This window comes from Salvelinus fontinalis, unplaced genomic scaffold (genome assembly GCF_029448725.1).
Source record: "Salvelinus fontinalis isolate EN_2023a unplaced genomic scaffold, ASM2944872v1 scaffold_1933, whole genome shotgun sequence".
NCBI lineage: Eukaryota > Metazoa > Chordata > Actinopteri > Salmoniformes > Salmonidae > Salvelinus > Salvelinus fontinalis.
In genome coordinates, this window is record NW_026602142.1 from 1 (window position 1) to 24,299 (window position 24,299).

At 41.2% G+C, this 24,299-nt stretch overlaps 23 non-coding genes across 23 annotated transcripts; all 23 read right to left on the minus strand.

The window, feature by feature from the left end:
* Positions 1-9: 9 nt before the first annotated feature.
* trnal-cag (transfer RNA leucine (anticodon CAG)) lies at positions 10-92 on the minus strand. Its single transcript has one exon. It is a non-coding gene; the product is annotated as a tRNA-Leu (tRNA).
* A 3,143-nt stretch (positions 93-3,235) lies between these two features.
* On the minus strand, positions 3,236-3,317 carry trnas-aga (transfer RNA serine (anticodon AGA)). Its single transcript has one exon. It is a non-coding gene; the product is annotated as a tRNA-Ser (tRNA).
* A 295-nt stretch (positions 3,318-3,612) lies between these two features.
* Positions 3,613-3,695, minus strand: trnal-cag (transfer RNA leucine (anticodon CAG)). Its single transcript has one exon. It is a non-coding gene; the product is annotated as a tRNA-Leu (tRNA).
* A 3,150-nt stretch (positions 3,696-6,845) lies between these two features.
* Positions 6,846-6,927, minus strand: trnas-aga (transfer RNA serine (anticodon AGA)). The gene has a single exon. It is a non-coding gene; the product is annotated as a tRNA-Ser (tRNA).
* A 294-nt stretch (positions 6,928-7,221) lies between these two features.
* trnal-cag (transfer RNA leucine (anticodon CAG)) lies at positions 7,222-7,304 on the minus strand. Its single transcript has one exon. It is a non-coding gene; the product is annotated as a tRNA-Leu (tRNA).
* Positions 7,305-8,626: 1,322 nt separating this feature from the next.
* On the minus strand, positions 8,627-8,708 carry trnas-aga (transfer RNA serine (anticodon AGA)). Its single transcript has one exon. It is a non-coding gene; the product is annotated as a tRNA-Ser (tRNA).
* Positions 8,709-9,003: 295 nt separating this feature from the next.
* Positions 9,004-9,086, minus strand: trnal-cag (transfer RNA leucine (anticodon CAG)). Its single transcript has one exon. It is a non-coding gene; the product is annotated as a tRNA-Leu (tRNA).
* A 1,322-nt stretch (positions 9,087-10,408) lies between these two features.
* trnas-aga (transfer RNA serine (anticodon AGA)) lies at positions 10,409-10,490 on the minus strand. Its single transcript has one exon. It is a non-coding gene; the product is annotated as a tRNA-Ser (tRNA).
* Positions 10,491-10,785: 295 nt separating this feature from the next.
* trnal-cag (transfer RNA leucine (anticodon CAG)) lies at positions 10,786-10,868 on the minus strand. The gene has a single exon. It is a non-coding gene; the product is annotated as a tRNA-Leu (tRNA).
* A 1,322-nt stretch (positions 10,869-12,190) lies between these two features.
* trnas-aga (transfer RNA serine (anticodon AGA)) lies at positions 12,191-12,272 on the minus strand. The gene has a single exon. It is a non-coding gene; the product is annotated as a tRNA-Ser (tRNA).
* A 295-nt stretch (positions 12,273-12,567) lies between these two features.
* Positions 12,568-12,650, minus strand: trnal-cag (transfer RNA leucine (anticodon CAG)). The gene has a single exon. It is a non-coding gene; the product is annotated as a tRNA-Leu (tRNA).
* A 1,322-nt stretch (positions 12,651-13,972) lies between these two features.
* trnas-aga (transfer RNA serine (anticodon AGA)) lies at positions 13,973-14,054 on the minus strand. Its single transcript has one exon. It is a non-coding gene; the product is annotated as a tRNA-Ser (tRNA).
* Positions 14,055-14,348: 294 nt separating this feature from the next.
* trnal-cag (transfer RNA leucine (anticodon CAG)) lies at positions 14,349-14,431 on the minus strand. The gene has a single exon. It is a non-coding gene; the product is annotated as a tRNA-Leu (tRNA).
* Positions 14,432-15,753: 1,322 nt separating this feature from the next.
* trnas-aga (transfer RNA serine (anticodon AGA)) lies at positions 15,754-15,835 on the minus strand. The gene has a single exon. It is a non-coding gene; the product is annotated as a tRNA-Ser (tRNA).
* Positions 15,836-16,130: 295 nt separating this feature from the next.
* Positions 16,131-16,213, minus strand: trnal-cag (transfer RNA leucine (anticodon CAG)). The gene has a single exon. It is a non-coding gene; the product is annotated as a tRNA-Leu (tRNA).
* A 1,322-nt stretch (positions 16,214-17,535) lies between these two features.
* On the minus strand, positions 17,536-17,617 carry trnas-aga (transfer RNA serine (anticodon AGA)). The gene has a single exon. It is a non-coding gene; the product is annotated as a tRNA-Ser (tRNA).
* A 295-nt stretch (positions 17,618-17,912) lies between these two features.
* trnal-cag (transfer RNA leucine (anticodon CAG)) lies at positions 17,913-17,995 on the minus strand. Its single transcript has one exon. It is a non-coding gene; the product is annotated as a tRNA-Leu (tRNA).
* Positions 17,996-19,317: 1,322 nt separating this feature from the next.
* On the minus strand, positions 19,318-19,399 carry trnas-aga (transfer RNA serine (anticodon AGA)). The gene has a single exon. It is a non-coding gene; the product is annotated as a tRNA-Ser (tRNA).
* A 295-nt stretch (positions 19,400-19,694) lies between these two features.
* On the minus strand, positions 19,695-19,777 carry trnal-cag (transfer RNA leucine (anticodon CAG)). Its single transcript has one exon. It is a non-coding gene; the product is annotated as a tRNA-Leu (tRNA).
* Positions 19,778-21,099: 1,322 nt separating this feature from the next.
* Positions 21,100-21,181, minus strand: trnas-aga (transfer RNA serine (anticodon AGA)). The gene has a single exon. It is a non-coding gene; the product is annotated as a tRNA-Ser (tRNA).
* Positions 21,182-21,476: 295 nt separating this feature from the next.
* trnal-cag (transfer RNA leucine (anticodon CAG)) lies at positions 21,477-21,559 on the minus strand. The gene has a single exon. It is a non-coding gene; the product is annotated as a tRNA-Leu (tRNA).
* A 1,322-nt stretch (positions 21,560-22,881) lies between these two features.
* Positions 22,882-22,963, minus strand: trnas-aga (transfer RNA serine (anticodon AGA)). The gene has a single exon. It is a non-coding gene; the product is annotated as a tRNA-Ser (tRNA).
* A 295-nt stretch (positions 22,964-23,258) lies between these two features.
* Positions 23,259-23,341, minus strand: trnal-cag (transfer RNA leucine (anticodon CAG)). The gene has a single exon. It is a non-coding gene; the product is annotated as a tRNA-Leu (tRNA).
* Between the last annotated feature and the right edge of the window lie 958 nt (positions 23,342-24,299).

Genomic DNA, 24,299 nt, shown 5'->3' on the forward strand with positions numbered 1-24,299 from the left:
CTAAACATCTGTCAGAAGTGGGATTTGAACCCACGCCTCCAGGGGAGACTGCGACCTGAACGCAGCGCCTTAGACCGCTCGGCCATCCTGACTTCTGGACAGTAACTGGGTTTCGGGTTAAAGAGTAGAAGACCCGTAAATGACCAGTAAATAAAGACCAGTAAATGCACGATACTGACTTGCACTTTCAATAGTCATTTGTTTTTATCAATTAAAAGCTCCAGTCATTGATTTAACCTCAATATGGCCTTCAATGGGAAACGCGTAGAAAATCGTTATTGATTGAGCGCTACATTGGCCTCAGAATATGGACATTCTGATATAAATGATCAAATTGCTCAGATAAGACCGAAAAGGTGTCTGGAAGTATGAGCAACCATCAGGGTAAGAGTGACAACCGGTCCACACGGGGGAAATCTTAACAAATGGCTTAATGGGTATTTTCAGCGCAATCTTGTTTTTATTTATTTTTAGGGTTTAACCTGTTGGGGATGGGGGCGCTGTTTAGACTATTTATGCTAATGTGGCTAATTTTTTAAACGGCTTCCCACAAAATCCTTGATCGTACAATATGCATATTATTATTATTATTGGATAGAAAACAGTCTATAGTTTCTATAGGAGTTGAAATTTTGTCTCTAAGTGGAACAGAGCCCATTCTACAGCAATTTCCCTGACATGGAGTCAGATTTGAGAAACGTTGGCCACTTTTCTGAAGTCATTTAAACGGGCACTGTCGTTGCTATGACTATACGGACACTTCTTACGTCTTCCCCTGGATGCCTTTACGTGATGACGATTCCAACGGGCTCGATTGCTCGTTCACAGGCACTACAAATGAAAAAAACCTTTAGCTAGCAAGTCTTTTCTTGCTGCGTAACGCGCGTGGAAGACACCGACCCTCTCCTGTTCCAAGCATTAGTTTAGCCTGTTATATTTCTCCGGTCATCTTTTCACTCGTTATAGGAGTTACAAACATCACAAAGTAGTTAATTTAAAGCGTTTTATAGCAATTTATATCCGTTTAGTGCGATTTTGGGACATTTATTTTTGCAACGATGTGAAAAGTTGGGAACGCTTTTCAGTTCATCCCGAACGTAGTTGACATTTCCACATGGCAAGAGGACAGCTTTCCACCAAAAGACGATTTCTCCCAAGAAAGGATCCTTTGCCCAAGATACTGATGGAAGAACAGCTCAAGGTAGGACATTTTTATTATGATAAATCGTGTTTCTGTCGAAACATTTTAGTGGCTTAGGACGCCATGTTTTTTGACGTAGCTTCGCTTGGCGCAAACTGTATTGAAAAGTAAGGATAAATTAAAAAATGTAATAACGCAATTGTATTAAGAATTAAATTGTCTATCAATCCCTGTCCACCCTATATTTTTTAGTCACGTTTATGAGTATTTATGTATAAGAGTAGATCACTGTCTAAGTGGCGCAAGGACAAATTCTGACCAGCTGAGTTACATTTCACATTGTCTAACCATGATTTTGGTGGCTAAATATAAACATTTTCGATCAAACTGTATATGCATGTTGTAATGTGATGTTACAGGAGTGTCATCGGAAGAATTCTGAGAAGGTTAGTGAAAAAATTAATATCTTTTGGCGATGTTGACTTTTATCGCTCACTTTGGCTAGAATCAATGCTGGGCTGCTAATTGCTATGTGCTAAGCTAATATAACGATTTATTGTGTTTTCGCTGTAAGACACTTAGAAAATCTGAAATATTGTCTGTATTCACAGGATCTGTGTCTTTCGATTCGTGTATGCTGTGTATTTTTACGAAATGTTTGATGATTAGTAGTTAGGTAAACACGTTGCTCATTGTAATTATTCTAGTCCATTTGTGATGGTGGGTGCAATTGTAAACTATGCCATATACCTGAAATATGCACTTTTTTCTAACAAAACCTATCCCATTCCATAAATATGTTATCAGACTGTCATCTAATGAGTTTTTTTGTTGGTTAGGGGCTATAAATATCTTAGTTTAGCCGAATTGGTGATGGCTACTGGTGTTGGTGGACAAATAAAAGATGGTGGAATATGCTAATGTGTTTTTAGGTAATAGATGTACATCTTTACATATTGTGTCTTCCCTGTAAAACATTTTAAAAATCGGAAATGTTGACTGGATTCATAAGATCTGTGTCTTTCATTAGCTGTATTGGACTTTAATGTGTGAAAGTTAAATATTTTAAAAAAATATTTTTTTTGAATTTCGCGGCACTGGTTTTTCAGTGGGGGGGGGGGGGGTGTGCCGCTAGCGCCACGCTGATCCTAGACAGGTTAACAAGGCAGCTCATCTGTGACCTGTGGCTTGACTTTAGATGCGGCGACTTCGATTACCCTGAAGACTATATGTTTGTTCTTCCCGCCAATACAATCCACTGACAACGACCGACGAATTGTGCCTTCCGAGATGCCTTTTGTTATCTGCCTGTTTGGGAAATTGCGCGATTCTTGCAATTCTCTTTCAGCCTCTCATCAACTAGCTGTTTTTGCAGAATGTTACAAATACGATAGTTATTCACTAGTCATATTAACTAGGTGTTATTTCCATTACCGTAAGTCATTTATTTATCAACTGGTTTTCAACAAAGCAGCAGGACATGCAGGCGCTAAATAGTTGTCAGAAGTGGGTGTCGAACACACGCCTCCAGGGGAGACTGCGAACTGAATGGCTTAATGGTTATTTTCAACGCAATCGTGTTTTTATTATATTTTTCGGGTTTAACAAGCTATCTCACCTATGACGTGTGGCTTGACTTTAGATGCGGCGAGTTCGATTACCCTGCAGACTATAAGAGTGTCTTCAGAATATGGTCATTTTGACATGAATATAAAAATCCCTCATATAGGACCCAAAAAGTGTCTGGAGCAATCCGTGACAACAGGTCCACATGTCAAAATGGGGGAAATCTTAGCAAAAGGCTTAATGGTTATTCATGAGAATCGTGTTGTTGTATTTTTGAGTGTATCATGGGATCTCACCTGAAATCTGTGGCTTGCCCACAAACCTGTAACCTATGCTACTGTTGACCTCAAGAGCTAGAAGGATGGATAACCAGGTGTGTAAATGTGTGAGGTGAGATAGATGGCCAGCAGTCCTATCCCAAATGGACACCTGATCCCTATGTACTTGTGGAGATATGAGAGGATGTGATTGGTATATGAAACACGAATAAACTTCCACCTCCGGAGGGGTCCCAAAAAAATGTATTTTCGTTGTCGGCAGGATTCGAACCTGCGCGGGAAGATCCCAATGGATTTCTAGTCCATCGCCTTAACCACTCGGCCACGACAACTGTGACAGTAGAATTTTTTGTTAGAAGTGAAGGGCCCGGCAGGCATAGCCTACAGCAAATGATGATTTAATAACTGAAGGATAATGTAGTAACTCACTATAATACATTAACTTCATGAAATGTTCCCCTCATTCAGTTGTTATAAAGTACTGTTTTTTCTTATTTTCTTTGCCCAGCTCCAGAAGGTTGAGAGGGTTAATTTACTAATTGTTATTTCACTGTGTGAAGTTGTTATTTCATCTTCTGATTATTACTGCAAAGCAGCATGACTCCTGCGTGAGAGCAGCTAAACATCTGTCAGAAGTGGGATTTGAACCCACGCCTCCAGGGGAGACTGCGACCTGAACGCAGCGCCTTAGACCGCTCGGCCATCCTGACTTCTGGACAGTAACTGGGTTTCGGGTTAACCTGTCTAGGATCAGCGTGGCGTGGCGCTAGCGGCACCCCCCCCCCCCCCCCACTGAAAAACCAGTGCCGCGAAATTCAAAAAAAATATTTTTTTAAAATATTTAACTTTCACACATTAAAGTCCAATACAGCTAATGAAAGACACAGATCTTATGAATCCAGTCAACATTTCCGATTTTTAAAATGTTTTACAGGGAAGACACAATATGTAAAGATGTACATCTATTACCTAAAAACACATTAGCATAATCCACCATCTTTTATTTGTCCACCAACACCAGTAGCCATCACCAATTCGGCCTAAACTAAGATATTTATAGCCCCTAACCAACAAAAAAACTCATTAGATGACAGTCTGATAACATATTTATGGTATGGGATAGGTTTTGTTAGAAAAAAGTGCATATTTCAGGTATATGGCATAGTTTACAATTGCACCCACCATCACAAATGGACTAGAATAATTACAATGAGCAACGTGTTTACCTAACTACTAATCATCAAACATTTCGTAAAAATACACAGCATACACGAATCGAAAGACACAGATCCTGTGAATACAGACAATATTTCAGATTTTCTAAGTGTCTTACAGCGAAAACACAATAAATCGTTATATTAGCTTAGCACATAGCAATTAGCAGCCCAGCATTGATTCTAGCCAAAGTGAGCGATAAAAGTCAACATCGCCAAAAGATATTAATTTTTTCACTAACCTTCTCAGAATTCTTCCGATGACACTCCTGTAACATCACATTACAACATGCATATACAGTTTGATCGAAAATGTTTATATTTAGCCACCAAAATCATGGTTAGACAATGTGAAATGTAGACAAGCTGGTAAAGAAAACGTCCTTGCGCCACTTAGACAGTGATCTACTCTTATACATAAATACTCATAAACGTGACTAAAAAATATAGGGTGGACAGGGATTGATAGACAATTTAATTCTTAATACAATTGCGTTATTACATTTTTCAATTTATCCTTACTTTTCAATACAGTTTGCGCCAAGCGAAGCTACGTCAAAAAACATGGCGTCCTAAGCCACTAAAATGTTTCGACAGAAACACGATTTATCATAATAAAAATGTCCTACCTTGAGCTGTTCTTCCATCAGTATCTTGGGCAAAGGATCCTTTCTTGGGAGAAATCGTCTTTTGGTGGAAAGCTGTCCTCTTGCCATGTGGAAATGTCAACTACGTTCGGGATGAACTGAAAAGCGTTTCCAACTTTTCACATCGTTGCAAAAATAAATGTCCCAAAATCGCACTAAACGGATATAAATTGCTATAAAACGCTTTAAATTAACTACTTTGTGATGTTTGTAACTCCTATAACGAGTGAAAAGATGACCGGAGAAATATAACAGGCTAAACTAATGCTTGGAACAGGAGAGGGTCGGTGTCTTCCACGCGCGTTACGCAGCAAGAAAAGACTTGCTAGCTAAAGGTTTTTTTCATTTGTAGGGCCTGTGAACGAGCAATCGAGCCCGTTGGAATCGTCATCACGTAAAGGCATCCAGGGGAAGACGTAAGAAGTGTCCGTATAGTCATAGCAACGACAGAGCCCTTTTAAATGACTTCAGAAAAGTGGCCAACGTTTCTCAAATCTGACTCCATGTCAGGGAAATTGCTGTAGAATGGGCTCTGTTCCACTTAGAGACAAAATTTCAACTCCTATAGAAACTATAGACTGTTTTCTATCCAATAATAATAATAATATGCATATTGTACGATCAAGGATTTTGTGGGAAGCCGTTTAAAAAATTAGCCACATTAGCATAAATAGTCTAAACAGCGCCCCCATCCCCAACAGGTTAAAGAGTAGAAGACCAGTAAATGACCAGTAAATAAAGACCAGTAAATGCACGATACTGACTTGCACTTTCAATAGTCATTTGTTTTTATCAATTAAAAACTCCAGTCATTGATTTAACCTCAATATGGCCTTCAATGGGAAACGCGTAGAAAATCGTTATTGATTGAGCGCTACATTGGCCTCAGAATATGGACATTCTGATATAAATGATCAAATTGCTCAGATAAGACCGAAAAGGTGTCTGGAAGTATGAGCAACCATCAGGGTAAGAGTGACAACAGGTCCACACGGGGGAAATCTTAACAAATGGCTTAATGGGTATTTTCAGCGCAATCTTGTTTTTATTTATTTTTAGGGTTTAACAAGGCAGCTCATCTGTGACCTGTGGCTTGACTTTAGATGCGGCGACTTCGATTACCCTGAAGACTATATGTTTGTTCTTCCCGCCAATACAATCCACTGACAACGACCGACGAGTTGTGCCTTCCGAGATGCCTTTTGTTATCTGCCTGTTTGGGAAATTGCGCGATTCTTGCAATTCTCTTTCAGCCTCTCATCAACTAGCTGTTTTTGCAGAATGTTACAAATACGATAGTTATTCACTAGTCATATTAACTAGGTGTTATTTCCATTACCGTAAGTCATTTATTTATCAACTGGTTTTCAACAAAGCAGCAGGACATGCAGGCGCTAAATAGTTGTCAGAAGTGGGTGTCGAACACACGCCTCCAGGGGAGACTGCGAACTGAATGGCTTAATGGTTATTTTCAACGCAATCGTGTTTTTATTATATTTTTCGGGTTTAACAAGGCATCTCACCTATGACGTGTGGCTTGACTTTAGATGCGGCGAGTTCGATTACCCTGCAGACTATAAGAGTGTCTTCAGAATATGGTCATTTTGACATGAATATAAAAATCCCTCATATAGGACCCAAAAAGTGTCTGGAGCAATCCGTGACAACAGGTCCACATGTCAAAATGGGGGAAATCTTAGCAAAAGGCTTAATGGTTATTCATGAGAATCGTGTTGTTGTATTTTTGAGTGTATCATGGGATCTCACCTGAAATCTGTGGCTTGCCCACAAACCTGTAACCTATGCTACTGTTGACCTCAAGAGCTAGAAGGATGGATAACCAGGTGTGTAAATGTGTGAGGTGAGATAGATGGCCAGCAGTCCTATCCCAAATGGACACCTGATCCCTATGTACTTGTGGAGATCTGAGAGGATGTGATTGGTATATGAAACACGAATAAACTTCCACCTCCGGAGGGGTCCCAAAAAAATGTATTTTCGTTGTCGGCAGGATTCGAACCTGCGCGGGAAGATCCCAATGGATTTCTAGTCCATCGCCTTAACCACTCGGCCACGACAACTGTGACAGTAGAATTTTTGTTAGAAGTGAAGGGCCCTGCAGGCATAGCCTACAGCAAATGATGATTTAATAACTGAAGGATAATGTAGTAACTCACTATAATACATTAACTTCATGAAATGTTCCCCTCATTCAGTTGTTATTAAGTACTGTTTTTTCTTATTTTCTTTGCCCAGCTCCAGAAGGTTGAGAGGGTTAATTTACTAATTGTTATTTCACTGTGTGAAGTTGTTATTTCATCTTCTGATTATTACTGCAAAGCAGCATGACTCCTGCGTGAGAGCAGCTAAACATCTGTCAGAAGTGGGATTTGAACCCACGCCTCCAGGGGAGACTGCGACCTGAACGCAGCGCCTTAGACCGCTCGGCCATCCTGACTACTGGACAGTAACTGGGTTTCGGGTTAAAGAGTAGAAGACCAGTAAATGACCAGTAAATAAAGACCAGTAAATGCACGATACTGACTTGCACTTTCAATAGTCATTTGTTTTTATCAATTAAAAGCTCCAGTCATTGATTTAACCTCAATATGGCCTTCAATGGGAAACGCGTAGAAAATCGTTATTGATTGAGCGCTACATTGGCCTCAGAATATGGACATTCTGATATAAATGATCAAATTGCTCAGATAAGACCGAAAAGGTGTCTGGAAGTATGAGCAACCATCAGGGTAAGAGTGACAACAGGTCCACACGGGGGAAATCTTAACAAATGGCTTAATGGGTATTTTCAGCGCAATCTTGTTTTTATTTATTTTTAGGGTTTAACAAGGCAGCTCATCTGTGACCTGTGGCTTGACTTTAGATGCGGCGACTTCGATTACCCTGAAGACTATATGTTTGTTCTTCCCGCCAATACAATCCACTGACAACGACCGACGAGTTGTGCCTTCCGAGATGCCTTTTGTTATCTGCCTGTTTGGGAAATTGCGCGATTCTTGCAATTCTCTTTCAGCCTCTCATCAACTAGCTGTTTTTGCAGAATGTTACAAATACGATAGTTATTCACTAGTCATATTAACTAGGTGTTATTTCCATTACCGTAAGTCATTTATTTATCAACTGGTTTTCAACAAAGCAGCAGGACATGCAGGCGCTAAATAGTTGTCAGAAGTGGGTGTCGAACACACGCCTCCAGGGGAGACTGCGAACTGAATGGCTTAATGGTTATTTTCAACGCAATCGTGTTTTTATTATATTTTTCGGGTTTAACAAGGCATCTCACCTATGACGTGTGGCTTGACTTTAGATGCGGCGAGTTCGATTACCCTGCAGACTATAAGAGTGTCTTCAGAATATGGTCATTTTGACATGAATATAAAAATCCCTCATATAGGACCCAAAAAGTGTCTGGAGCAATCCGTGACAACAGGTCCACATGTCAAAATGGGGGAAATCTTAGCAAAAGGCTTAATGGTTATTCATGAGAATCGTGTTGTTGTATTTTTGAGTGTATCATGGGATCTCACCTGAAATCTGTGGCTTGCCCACAAACCTGTAACCTATGCTACTGTTGACCTCAAGAGCTAGAAGGATGGATAACCAGGTGTGTAAATGTGTGAGGTGAGATAGATGGCCAGCAGTCCTATCCCAAATGGACACCTGATCCCTATGTACTTGTGGAGATCTGAGAGGATGTGATTGGTATATGAAACACGAATAAACTTCCACCTCCGGAGGGGTCCCAAAAAAATGTATTTTCGTTGTCGGCAGGATTCGAACCTGCGCGGGAAGATCCCAATGGATTTCTAGTCCATCGCCTTAACCACTCGGCCACGACAACTGTGACAGTAGAATTTTTTGTTAGAAGTGAAGGGCCCGGCAGGCATAGCCTACAGCAAATGATGATTTAATAACTGAAGGATAATGTAGTAACTCACTATAATACATTAACTTCATGAAATGTTCCCCTCATTCAGTTGTTATTAAGTACTGTTTTTTCTTATTTTCTTTGCCCAGCTCCAGAAGGTTGAGAGGGTTAATTTACTAATTGTTATTTCACTGTGTGAAGTTGTTATTTCATCTTCTGATTATTACTGCAAAGCAGCATGACTCCTGCGTGAGAGCAGCTAAACATCTGTCAGAAGTGGGATTTGAACCCACGCCTCCAGGGGAGACTGCGACCTGAACGCAGCGCCTTAGACCGCTCGGCCATCCTGACTACTGGACAGTAACTGGGTTTCGGGTTAAAGAGTAGAAGACCAGTAAATGACCAGTAAATAAAGACCAGTAAATGCACGATACTGACTTGCACTTTCAATAGTCATTTGTTTTTATCAATTAAAAGCTCCAGTCATTGATTTAACCTCAATATGGCCTTCAATGGGAAACGCGTAGAAAATCGTTATTGATTGAGCGCTACATTGGCCTCAGAATATGGACATTCTGATATAAATGATCAAATTGCTCAGATAAGACCGAAAAGGTGTCTGGAAGTATGAGCAACCATCAGGGTAAGAGTGACAACAGGTCCACACGGGGGAAATCTTAACAAATGGCTTAATGGGTATTTTCAGCGCAATCTTGTTTTTATTTATTTTTAGGGTTTAACAAGGCAGCTCATCTGTGACCTGTGGCTTGACTTTAGATGCGGCGACTTCGATTACCCTGAAGACTATATGTTTGTTCTTCCCGCCAATACAATCCACTGACAACGACCGACGAGTTGTGCCTTCCGAGATGCCTTTTGTTATCTGCCTGTTTGGGAAATTGCGCGATTCTTGCAATTCTCTTTCAGCCTCTCATCAACTAGCTGTTTTTGCAGAATGTTACAAATACGATAGTTATTCACTAGTCATATTAACTAGGTGTTATTTCCATTACCGTAAGTCATTTATTTATCAACTGGTTTTCAACAAAGCAGCAGGACATGCAGGCGCTAAATAGTTGTCAGAAGTGGGTGTCGAACACACGCCTCCAGGGGAGACTGCGAACTGAATGGCTTAATGGTTATTTTCAACGCAATCGTGTTTTTATTATATTTTTCGGGTTTAACAAGGCATCTCACCTATGACGTGTGGCTTGACTTTAGATGCGGCGAGTTCGATTACCCTGCAGACTATAAGAGTGTCTTCAGAATATGGTCATTTTGACATGAATATAAAAATCCCTCATATAGGACCCAAAAAGTGTCTGGAGCAATCCGTGACAACAGGTCCACATGTCAAAATGGGGGAAATCTTAGCAAAAGGCTTAATGGTTATTCATGAGAATCGTGTTGTTGTATTTTTGAGTGTATCATGGGATCTCACCTGAAATCTGTGGCTTGCCCACAAACCTGTAACCTATGCTACTGTTGACCTCAAGAGCTAGAAGGATGGATAACCAGGTGTGTAAATGTGTGAGGTGAGATAGATGGCCAGCAGTCCTATCCCAAATGGACACCTGATCCCTATGTACTTGTGGAGATCTGAGAGGATGTGATTGGTATATGAAACACGAATAAACTTCCACCTCCGGAGGGGTCCCAAAAAAATGTATTTTCGTTGTCGGCAGGATTCGAACCTGCGCGGGAAGATCCCAATGGATTTCTAGTCCATCGCCTTAACCACTCGGCCACGACAACTGTGACAGTAGAATTTTTTGTTAGAAGTGAAGGGCCCGGCAGGCATAGCCTACAGCAAATGATGATTTAATAACTGAAGGATAATGTAGTAACTCACTATAATACATTAACTTCATGAAATGTTCCCCTCATTCAGTTGTTATTAAGTACTGTTTTTTCTTATTTTCTTTGCCCAGCTCCAGAAGGTTGAGAGGGTTAATTTACTAATTGTTATTTCACTGTGTGAAGTTGTTATTTCATCTTCTGATTATTACTGCAAAGCAGCATGACTCCTGCGTGAGAGCAGCTAAACATCTGTCAGAAGTGGGATTTGAACCCACGCCTCCAGGGGAGACTGCGACCTGAACGCAGCGCCTTAGACCGCTCGGCCATCCTGACTACTGGACAGTAACTGGGTTTCGGGTTAAAGAGTAGAAGACCAGTAAATGACCAGTAAATAAAGACCAGTAAATGCACGATACTGACTTGCACTTTCAATAGTCATTTGTTTTTATCAATTAAAAGCTCCAGTCATTGATTTAACCTCAATATGGCCTTCAATGGGAAACGCGTAGAAAATCGTTATTGATTGAGCGCTACATTGGCCTCAGAATATGGACATTCTGATATAAATGATCAAATTGCTCAGATAAGACCGAAAAGGTGTCTGGAAGTATGAGCAACCATCAGGGTAAGAGTGACAACAGGTCCACACGGGGGAAATCTTAACAAATGGCTTAATGGGTATTTTCAGCGCAATCTTGTTTTTATTTATTTTTAGGGTTTAACAAGGCAGCTCATCTGTGACCTGTGGCTTGACTTTAGATGCGGCGACTTCGATTACCCTGAAGACTATATGTTTGTTCTTCCCGCCAATACAATCCACTGACAACGACCGACGAGTTGTGCCTTCCGAGATGCCTTTTGTTATCTGCCTGTTTGGGAAATTGCGCGATTCTTGCAATTCTCTTTCAGCCTCTCATCAACTAGCTGTTTTTGCAGAATGTTACAAATACGATAGTTATTCACTAGTCATATTAACTAGGTGTTATTTCCATTACCGTAAGTCATTTATTTATCAACTGGTTTTCAACAAAGCAGCAGGACATGCAGGCGCTAAATAGTTGTCAGAAGTGGGTGTCGAACACACGCCTCCAGGGGAGACTGCGAACTGAATGGCTTAATGGTTATTTTCAACGCAATCGTGTTTTTATTATATTTTTCGGGTTTAACAAGGCATCTCACCTATGACGTGTGGCTTGACTTTAGATGCGGCGAGTTCGATTACCCTGCAGACTATAAGAGTGTCTTCAGAATATGGTCATTTTGACATGAATATAAAAATCCCTCATATAGGACCCAAAAAGTGTCTGGAGCAATCCGTGACAACAGGTCCACATGTCAAAATGGGGGAAATCTTAGCAAAAGGCTTAATGGTTATTCATGAGAATCGTGTTGTTGTATTTTTGAGTGTATCATGGGATCTCACCTGAAATCTGTGGCTTGCCCACAAACCTGTAACCTATGCTACTGTTGACCTCAAGAGCTAGAAGGATGGATAACCAGGTGTGTAAATGTGTGAGGTGAGATAGATGGCCAGCAGTCCTATCCCAAATGGACACCTGATCCCTATGTACTTGTGGAGATCTGAGAGGATGTGATTGGTATATGAAACACGAATAAACTTCCACCTCCGGAGGGGTCCCAAAAAAATGTATTTTCGTTGTCGGCAGGATTCGAACCTGCGCGGGAAGATCCCAATGGATTTCTAGTCCATCGCCTTAACCACTCGGCCACGACAACTGTGACAGTAGAATTTTTTGTTAGAAGTGAAGGGCCCGGCAGGCATAGCCTACAGCAAATGATGATTTAATAACTGAAGGATAATGTAGTAACTCACTATAATACATTAACTTCATGAAATGTTCCCCTCATTCAGTTGTTATTAAGTACTGTTTTTTCTTATTTTCTTTGCCCAGCTCCAGAAGGTTGAGAGGGTTAATTTACTAATTGTTATTTCACTGTGTGAAGTTGTTATTTCATCTTCTGATTATTACTGCAAAGCAGCATGACTCCTGCGTGAGAGCAGCTAAACATCTGTCAGAAGTGGGATTTGAACCCACGCCTCCAGGGGAGACTGCGACCTGAACGCAGCGCCTTAGACCGCTCGGCCATCCTGACTACTGGACAGTAACTGGGTTTCGGGTTAAAGAGTAGAAGACCAGTAAATGACCAGTAAATAAAGACCAGTAAATGCACGATACTGACTTGCACTTTCAATAGTCATTTGTTTTTATCAATTAAAAGCTCCAGTCATTGATTTAACCTCAATATGGCCTTCAATGGGAAACGCGTAGAAAATCGTTATTGATTGAGCGCTACATTGGCCTCAGAATATGGACATTCTGATATAAATGATCAAATTGCTCAGATAAGACCGAAAAGGTGTCTGGAAGTATGAGCAACCATCAGGGTAAGAGTGACAACAGGTCCACACGGGGGAAATCTTAACAAATGGCTTAATGGGTATTTTCAGCGCAATCTTGTTTTTATTTATTTTTAGGGTTTAACAAGGCAGCTCATCTGTGACCTGTGGCTTGACTTTAGATGCGGCGACTTCGATTACCCTGAAGACTATATGTTTGTTCTTCCCGCCAATACAATCCACTGACAACGACCGACGAGTTGTGCCTTCCGAGATGCCTTTTGTTATCTGCCTGTTTGGGAAATTGCGCGATTCTTGCAATTCTCTTTCAGCCTCTCATCAACTAGCTGTTTTTGCAGAATGTTACAAATACGATAGTTATTCACTAGTCATATTAACTAGGTGTTATTTCCATTACCGTAAGTCATTTATTTATCAACTGGTTTTCAACAAAGCAGCAGGACATGCAGGCGCTAAATAGTTGTCAGAAGTGGGTGTCGAACACACGCCTCCAGGGGAGACTGCGAACTGAATGGCTTAATGGTTATTTTCAACGCAATCGTGTTTTTATTATATTTTTCGGGTTTAACAAGGCATCTCACCTATGACGTGTGGCTTGACTTTAGATGCGGCGAGTTCGATTACCCTGCAGACTATAAGAGTGTCTTCAGAATATGGTCATTTTGACATGAATATAAAAATCCCTCATATAGGACCCAAAAAGTGTCTGGAGCAATCCGTGACAACAGGTCCACATGTCAAAATGGGGGAAATCTTAGCAAAAGGCTTAATGGTTATTCATGAGAATCGTGTTGTTGTATTTTTGAGTGTATCATGGGATCTCACCTGAAATCTGTGGCTTGCCCACAAACCTGTAACCTATGCTACTGTTGACCTCAAGAGCTAGAAGGATGGATAACCAGGTGTGTAAATGTGTGAGGTGAGATAGATGGCCAGCAGTCCTATCCCAAATGGACACCTGATCCCTATGTACTTGTGGAGATCTGAGAGGATGTGATTGGTATATGAAACACGAATAAACTTCCACCTCCGGAGGGGTCCCAAAAAAATGTATTTTCGTTGTCGGCAGGATTCGAACCTGCGCGGGAAGATCCCAATGGATTTCTAGTCCATCGCCTTAACCACTCGGCCACGACAACTGTGACAGTAGAATTTTTGTTAGAAGTGAAGGGCCCTGCAGGCATAGCCTACAGCAAATGATGATTTAATAACTGAAGGATAATGTAGTAACTCACTATAATACATTAACTTCATGAAATGTTCCCCTCATTCAGTTGTTATTAAGTACTGTTTTTTCTTATTTTCTTTGCCCAGCTCCAGAAGGTTGAGAGGGTTAATTTACTAATTGTTATTTCACTGTGTGAAGTTGTTATTTCATCTTCTGATTATTACTGCAAAGCAGCATGACTCCTGCGTGAGAGCAGCTAAACATCTGTCAGAAGTGGGATTTGAACCCACGCCTCCAGGGGAGACTGCGACCTGAACGCAGCGCCTTAGACCGCTCGGCCATCCTGACTACTGGACAGTAACTGGGTTTCGGGTTAAAGAGTAGAAGACCAGTAAATGACCAGTAAATAAAGACCAGTAAATGCACGATACTGACTTGCACTTTCAATAGTCATTTGTTTTTATCAATTAAAAGCTCCAGTCATTGATTTAACCTCAATATGGCCTTCAATGGGAAACGCGTAGAAAATCGTTATTGATTGAGCGCTACATTGGCCTCAGAATATGGACATTCTGATATAAATGATCAAATTGCTCAGATAAGACCGAAAAGGTGTCTGGAAGTATGAGCAACCATCAGGGTAAGAGTGACAACAGGTCCACACGGGGGAAATCTTAACAAATGGCTTAATGGGTATTTTCAGCGCAATCTTGTTTTTATTTATTTTTAGGGTTTAACAAGGCAGCTCATCTGTGACCTGTGGCTTGACTTTAGATGCGGCGACTTCGATTACCCTGAAGACTATATGTTTGTTCTTCCCGCCAATACAATCCACTGACAACGACCGACGAGTTGTGCCTTCCGAGATGCCTTTTGTTATCTGCCTGTTTGGGAAATTGCGCGATTCTTGCAATTCTCTTTCAGCCTCTCATCAACTAGCTGTTTTTGCAGAATGTTACAAATACGATAGTTATTCACTAGTCATATTAACTAGGTGTTATTTCCATTACCGTAAGTCATTTATTTATCAACTGGTTTTCAACAAAGCAGCAGGACATGCAGGCGCTAAATAGTTGTCAGAAGTGGGTGTCGAACACACGCCTCCAGGGGAGACTGCGAACTGAATGGCTTAATGGTTATTTTCAACGCAATCGTGTTTTTATTATATTTTTCGGGTTTAACAAGGCATCTCACCTATGACGTGTGGCTTGACTTTAGATGCGGCGAGTTCGATTACCCTGCAGACTATAAGAGTGTCTTCAGAATATGGTCATTTTGACATGAATATAAAAATCCCTCATATAGGACCCAAAAAGTGTCTGGAGCAATCCGTGACAACAGGTCCACATGTCAAAATGGGGGAAATCTTAGCAAAAGGCTTAATGGTTATTCATGAGAATCGTGTTGTTGTATTTTTGAGTGTATCATGGGATCTCACCTGAAATCTGTGGCTTGCCCACAAACCTGTAACCTATGCTACTGTTGACCTCAAGAGCTAGAAGGATGGATAACCAGGTGTGTAAATGTGTGAGGTGAGATAGATGGCCAGCAGTCCTATCCCAAATGGACACCTGATCCCTATGTACTTGTGGAGATATGAGAGGATGTGATTGGTATATGAAACACGAATAAACTTCCACCTCCGGAGGGGTCCCAAAAAAATGTATTTTCGTTGTCGGCAGGATTCGAACCTGCGCGGGAAGATCCCAATGGATTTCTAGTCCATCGCCTTAACCACTCGGCCACGACAACTGTGACAGTAGAATTTTTTGTTAGAAGTGAAGGGCCCGGCAGGCATAGCCTACAGCAAATGATGATTTAATAACTGAAGGATAATGTAGTAACTCACTATAATACATTAACTTCATGAAATGTTCCCCTCATTCAGTTGTTATTAAGTACTGTTTTTTCTTATTTTCTTTGCCCAGCTCCAGAAGGTTGAGAGGGTTAATTTACTAATTGTTATTTCACTGTGTGAAGTTGTTATTTCATCTTCTGATTATTACTGCAAAGCAGCATGACTCCTGCGTGAGAGCAGCTAAACATCTGTCAGAAGTGGGATTTGAACCCACGCCTCCAGGGGAGACTGCGACCTGAACGCAGCGCCTTAGACCGCTCGGCCATCCTGACTACTGGACAGTAACTGGGTTTCGGGTTAAAGAGTAGAAGACCAGTAAATGACCAGTAAATAAAGACCAGTAAATGCACGATACTGACTTGCACTTTCAATAGTCATTTGTTTTTATCAATTAAAAGCTCCAGTCATTGATTTAACCTCAATATGGCCTTCAATGGGAAACGCGTAGAAAATCGTTATTGATTGAGCGCTACATTGGCCTCAGAATATGGACATTCTGATATAAATGATCAAATTGCTCAGATAAGACCGAAAAGGTGTCTGGAAGTATGAGCAACCATCAGGGTAAGAGTGACAACAGGTCCACACGGGGGAAATCTTAACAAATGGCTTAATGGGTATTTTCAGCGCAATCTTGTTTTTATTTATTTTTAGGGTTTAACAAGGCAGCTCATCTGTGACCTGTGGCTTGACTTTAGATGCGGCGACTTCGATTACCCTGAAGACTATATGTTTGTTCTTCCCGCCAATACAATCCACTGACAACGACCGACGAGTTGTGCCTTCCGAGATGCCTTTTGTTATCTGCCTGTTTGGGAAATTGCGCGATTCTTGCAATTCTCTTTCAGCCTCTCATCAACTAGCTGTTTTTGCAGAATGTTACAAATACGATAGTTATTCACTAGTCATATTAACTAGGTGTTATTTCCATTACCGTAAGTCATTTATTTATCAACTGGTTTTCAACAAAGCAGCAGGACATGCAGGCGCTAAATAGTTGTCAGAAGTGGGTGTCGAACACACGCCTCCAGGGGAGACTGCGAACTGAATGGCTTAATGGTTATTTTCAACGCAATCGTGTTTTTATTATATTTTTCGGGTTTAACAAGGCATCTCACCTATGACGTGTGGCTTGACTTTAGATGCGGCGAGTTCGATTACCCTGCAGACTATAAGAGTGTCTTCAGAATATGGTCATTTTGACATGAATATAAAAATCCCTCATATAGGACCCAAAAAGTGTCTGGAGCAATCCGTGACAACAGGTCCACATGTCAAAATGGGGGAAATCTTAGCAAAAGGCTTAATGGTTATTCATGAGAATCGTGTTGTTGTATTTTTGAGTGTATCATGGGATCTCACCTGAAATCTGTGGCTTGCCCACAAACCTGTAACCTATGCTACTGTTGACCTCAAGAGCTAGAAGGATGGATAACCAGGTGTGTAAATGTGTGAGGTGAGATAGATGGCCAGCAGTCCTATCCCAAATGGACACCTGATCCCTATGTACTTGTGGAGATATGAGAGGATGTGATTGGTATATGAAACACGAATAAACTTCCACCTCCGGAGGGGTCCCAAAAAAATGTATTTTCGTTGTCGGCAGGATTCGAACCTGCGCGGGAAGATCCCAATGGATTTCTAGTCCATCGCCTTAACCACTCGGCCACGACAACTGTGACAGTAGAATTTTTTGTTAGAAGTGAAGGGCCCGGCAGGCATAGCCTACAGCAAATGATGATTTAATAACTGAAGGATAATGTAGTAACTCACTATAATACATTAACTTCATGAAATGTTCCCCTCATTCAGTTGTTATTAAGTACTGTTTTTTCTTATTTTCTTTGCCCAGCTCCAGAAGGTTGAGAGGGTTAATTTACTAATTGTTATTTCACTGTGTGAAGTTGTTATTTCATCTTCTGATTATTACTGCAAAGCAGCATGACTCCTGCGTGAGAGCAGCTAAACATCTGTCAGAAGTGGGATTTGAACCCACGCCTCCAGGGGAGACTGCGACCTGAACGCAGCGCCTTAGACCGCTCGGCCATCCTGACTACTGGACAGTAACTGGGTTTCGGGTTAAAGAGTAGAAGACCAGTAAATGACCAGTAAATAAAGACCAGTAAATGCACGATACTGACTTGCACTTTCAATAGTCATTTGTTTTTATCAATTAAAAGCTCCAGTCATTGATTTAACCTCAATATGGCCTTCAATGGGAAACGCGTAGAAAATCGTTATTGATTGAGCGCTACATTGGCCTCAGAATATGGACATTCTGATATAAATGATCAAATTGCTCAGATAAGACCGAAAAGGTGTCTGGAAGTATGAGCAACCATCAGGGTAAGAGTGACAACAGGTCCACACGGGGGAAATCTTAACAAATGGCTTAATGGGTATTTTCAGCGCAATCTTGTTTTTATTTATTTTTAGGGTTTAACAAGGCAGCTCATCTGTGACCTGTGGCTTGACTTTAGATGCGGCGACTTCGATTACCCTGAAGACTATATGTTTGTTCTTCCCGCCAATACAATCCACTGACAACGACCGACGAGTTGTGCCTTCCGAGATGCCTTTTGTTATCTGCCTGTTTGGGAAATTGCGCGATTCTTGCAATTCTCTTTCAGCCTCTCATCAACTAGCTGTTTTTGCAGAATGTTACAAATACGATAGTTATTCACTAGTCATATTAACTAGGTGTTATTTCCATTACCGTAAGTCATTTATTTATCAACTGGTTTTCAACAAAGCAGCAGGACATGCAGGCGCTAAATAGTTGTCAGAAGTGGGTGTCGAACACACGCCTCCAGGGGAGACTGCGAACTGAATGGCTTAATGGTTATTTTCAACGCAATCGTGTTTTTATTATATTTTTCGGGTTTAACAAGGCATCTCACCTATGACGTGTGGCTTGACTTTAGATGCGGCGAGTTCGATTACCCTGCAGACTATAAGAGTGTCTTCAGAATATGGTCATTTTGACATGAATATAAAAATCCCTCATATAGGACCCAAAAAGTGTCTGGAGCAATCCGTGACAACAGGTCCACATGTCAAAATGGGGGAAATCTTAGCAAAAGGCTTAATGGTTATTCATGAGAATCGTGTTGTTGTATTTTTGAGTGTATCATGGGATCTCACCTGAAATCTGTGGCTTGCCCACAAACCTGTAACCTATGCTACTGTTGACCTCAAGAGCTAGAAGGATGGATAACCAGGTGTGTAAATGTGTGAGGTGAGATAGATGGCCAGCAGTCCTATCCCAAATGGACACCTGATCCCTATGTACTTGTGGAGATATGAGAGGATGTGATTGGTATATGAAACACGAATAAACTTCCACCTCCGGAGGGGTCCCAAAAAAATGTATTTTCGTTGTCGGCAGGATTCGAACCTGCGCGGGAAGATCCCAATGGATTTCTAGTCCATCGCCTTAACCACTCGGCCACGACAACTGTGACAGTAGAATTTTTTGTTAGAAGTGAAGGGCCCGGCAGGCATAGCCTACAGCAAATGATGATTTAATAACTGAAGGATAATGTAGTAACTCACTATAATACATTAACTTCATGAAATGTTCCCCTCATTCAGTTGTTATTAAGTACTGTTTTTTCTTATTTTCTTTGCCCAGCTCCAGAAGGTTGAGAGGGTTAATTTACTAATTGTTATTTCACTGTGTGAAGTTGTTATTTCATCTTCTGATTATTACTGCAAAGCAGCATGACTCCTGCGTGAGAGCAGCTAAACATCTGTCAGAAGTGGGATTTGAACCCACGCCTCCAGGGGAGACTGCGACCTGAACGCAGCGCCTTAGACCGCTCGGCCATCCTGACTACTGGACAGTAACTGGGTTTCGGGTTAAAGAGTAGAAGACCAGTAAATGACCAGTAAATAAAGACCAGTAAATGCACGATACTGACTTGCACTTTCAATAGTCATTTGTTTTTATCAATTAAAAGCTCCAGTCATTGATTTAACCTCAATATGGCCTTCAATGGGAAACGCGTAGAAAATCGTTATTGATTGAGCGCTACATTGGCCTCAGAATATGGACATTCTGATATAAATGATCAAATTGCTCAGATAAGACCGAAAAGGTGTCTGGAAGTATGAGCAACCATCAGGGTAAGAGTGACAACAGGTCCACACGGGGGAAATCTTAACAAATGGCTTAATGGGTATTTTCAGCGCAATCTTGTTTTTATTTATTTTTAGGGTTTAACAAGGCAGCTCATCTGTGACCTGTGGCTTGACTTTAGATGCGGCGACTTCGATTACCCTGAAGACTATATGTTTGTTCTTCCCGCCAATACAATCCACTGACAACGACCGACGAGTTGTGCCTTCCGAGATGCCTTTTGTTATCTGCCTGTTTGGGAAATTGCGCGATTCTTGCAATTCTCTTTCAGCCTCTCATCAACTAGCTGTTTTTGCAGAATGTTACAAATACGATAGTTATTCACTAGTCATATTAACTAGGTGTTATTTCCATTACCGTAAGTCATTTATTTATCAACTGGTTTTCAACAAAGCAGCAGGACATGCAGGCGCTAAATAGTTGTCAGAAGTGGGTGTCGAACACACGCCTCCAGGGGAGACTGCGAACTGAATGGCTTAATGGTTATTTTCAACGCAATCGTGTTTTTATTATATTTTTCGGGTTTAACAAGGCATCTCACCTATGACGTGTGGCTTGACTTTAGATGCGGCGAGTTCGATTACCCTGCAGACTATAAGAGTGTCTTCAGAATATGGTCATTTTGACATGAATATAAAAATCCCTCATATAGGACCCAAAAAGTGTCTGGAGCAATCCGTGACAACAGGTCCACATGTCAAAATGGGGGAAATCTTAGCAAAAGGCTTAATGGTTATTCATGAGAATCGTGTTGTTGTATTTTTGAGTGTATCATGGGATCTCACCTGAAATCTGTGGCTTGCCCACAAACCTGTAACCTATGCTACTGTTGACCTCAAGAGCTAGAAGGATGGATAACCAGGTGTGTAAATGTGTGAGGTGAGATAGATGGCCAGCAGTCCTATCCCAAATGGACACCTGATCCCTATGTACTTGTGGAGATATGAGAGGATGTGATTGGTATATGAAACACGAATAAACTTCCACCTCCGGAGGGGTCCCAAAAAAATGTATTTTCGTTGTCGGCAGGATTCGAACCTGCGCGGGAAGATCCCAATGGATTTCTAGTCCATCGCCTTAACCACTCGGCCACGACAACTGTGACAGTAGAATTTTTTGTTAGAAGTGAAGGGCCCGGCAGGCATAGCCTACAGCAAATGATGATTTAATAACTGAAGGATAATGTAGTAACTCACTATAATACATTAACTTCATGAAATGTTCCCCTCATTCAGTTGTTATTAAGTACTGTTTTTTCTTATTTTCTTTGCCCAGCTCCAGAAGGTTGAGAGGGTTAATTTACTAATTGTTATTTCACTGTGTGAAGTTGTTATTTCATCTTCTGATTATTACTGCAAAGCAGCATGACTCCTGCGTGAGAGCAGCTAAACATCTGTCAGAAGTGGGATTTGAACCCACGCCTCCAGGGGAGACTGCGACCTGAACGCAGCGCCTTAGACCGCTCGGCCATCCTGACTACTGGACAGTAACTGGGTTTCGGGTTAAAGAGTAGAAGACCAGTAAATGACCAGTAAATAAAGACCAGTAAATGCACGATACTGACTTGCACTTTCAATAGTCATTTGTTTTTATCAATTAAAAGCTCCAGTCATTGATTTAACCTCAATATGGCCTTCAATGGGAAACGCGTAGAAAATCGTTATTGATTGAGCGCTACATTGGCCTCAGAATATGGACATTCTGATATAAATGATCAAATTGCTCAGATAAGACCGAAAAGGTGTCTGGAAGTATGAGCAACCATCAGGGTAAGAGTGACAACAGGTCCACACGGGGGAAATCTTAACAAATGGCTTAATGGGTATTTTCAGCGCAATCTTGTTTTTATTTATTTTTAGGGTTTAACAAGGCAGCTCATCTGTGACCTGTGGCTTGACTTTAGATGCGGCGACTTCGATTACCCTGAAGACTATATGTTTGTTCTTCCCGCCAATACAATCCACTGACAACGACCGACGAGTTGTGCCTTCCGAGATGCCTTTTGTTATCTGCCTGTTTGGGAAATTGCGCGATTCTTGCAATTCTCTTTCAGCCTCTCATCAACTAGCTGTTTTTGCAGAATGTTACAAATACGATAGTTATTCACTAGTCATATTAACTAGGTGTTATTTCCATTACCGTAAGTCATTTATTTATCAACTGGTTTTCAACAAAGCAGCAGGACATGCAGGCGCTAAATAGTTGTCAGAAGTGGGTGTCGAACACACGCCTCCAGGGGAGACTGCGAACTGAATGGCTTAATGGTTATTTTCAACGCAATCGTGTTTTTATTATATTTTTCGGGTTTAACAAGGCATCTCACCTATGACGTGTGGCTTGACTTTAGATGCGGCGAGTTCGATTACCCTGCAGACTATAAGAGTGTCTTCAGAATATGGTCATTTTGACATGAATATAAAAATCCCTCATATAGGACCCAAAAAGTGTCTGGAGCAATCCGTGACAACAGGTCCACATGTCAAAATGGGGGAAATCTTAGCAAAAGGCTTAATGGTTATTCATGAGAATCGTGTTGTTGTATTTTTGAGTGTATCATGGGATCTCACCTGAAATCTGTGGCTTGCCCACAAACCTGTAACCTATGCTACTGTTGACCTCAAGAGCTAGAAGGATGGATAACCAGGTGTGTAAATGTGTGAGGTGAGATAGATGGCCAGCAGTCCTATCCCAAATGGACACCTGATCCCTATGTACTTGTGGAGATATGAGAGGATGTGATTGGTATATGAAACACGAATAAACTTCCACCTCCGGAGGGGTCCCAAAAAAATGTATTTTCGTTGTCGGCAGGATTCGAACCTGCGCGGGAAGATCCCAATGGATTTCTAGTCCATCGCCTTAACCACTCGGCCACGACAACTGTGACAGTAGAATTTTTTGTTAGAAGTGAAGGGCCCGGCAGGCATAGCCTACAGCAAATGATGATTTAATAACTGAAGGATAATGTAGTAACTCACTATAATACATTAACTTCATGAAATGTTCCCCTCATTCAGTTGTTATTAAGTACTGTTTTTTCTTATTTTCTTTGCCCAGCTCCAGAAGGTTGAGAGGGTTAATTTACTAATTGTTATTTCACTGTGTGAAGTTGTTATTTCATCTTCTGATTATTACTGCAAAGCAGCATGACTCCTGCGTGAGAGCAGCTAAACATCTGTCAGAAGTGGGATTTGAACCCACGCCTCCAGGGGAGACTGCGACCTGAACGCAGCGCCTTAGACCGCTCGGCCATCCTGACTACTGGACAGTAACTGGGTTTCGGGTTAAAGAGTAGAAGACCAGTAAATGACCAGTAAATAAAGACCAGTAAATGCACGATACTGACTTGCACTTTCAATAGTCATTTGTTTTTATCAATTAAAAGCTCCAGTCATTGATTTAACCTCAATATGGCCTTCAATGGGAAACGCGTAGAAAATCGTTATTGATTGAGCGCTACATTGGCCTCAGAATATGGACATTCTGATATAAATGATCAAATTGCTCAGATAAGACCGAAAAGGTGTCTGGAAGTATGAGCAACCATCAGGGTAAGAGTGACAACAGGTCCACACGGGGGAAATCTTAACAAATGGCTTAATGGGTATTTTCAGCGCAATCTTGTTTTTATTTATTTTTAGGGTTTAACAAGGCAGCTCATCTGTGACCTGTGGCTTGACTTTAGATGCGGCGACTTCGATTACCCTGAAGACTATATGTTTGTTCTTCCCGCCAATACAATCCACTGACAACGACCGACGAGTTGTGCCTTCCGAGATGCCTTTTGTTATCTGCCTGTTTGGGAAATTGCGCGATTCTTGCAATTCTCTTTCAGCCTCTCATCAACTAGCTGTTTTTGCAGAATGTTACAAATACGATAGTTATTCACTAGTCATATTAACTAGGTGTTATTTCCATTACCGTAAGTCATTTATTTATCAACTGGTTTTCAACAAAGCAGCAGGACATGCAGGCGCTAAATAGTTGTCAGAAGTGGGTGTCGAACACACGCCTCCAGGGGAGACTGCGAACTGAATGGCTTAATGGTTATTTTCAACGCAATCGTGTTTTTATTATATTTTTCGGGTTTAACAAGGCATCTCACCTATGACGTGTGGCTTGACTTTAGATGCGGCGAGTTCGATTACCCTGCAGACTATAAGAGTGTCTTCAGAATATGGTCATTTTGACATGAATATAAAAATCCCTCATATAGG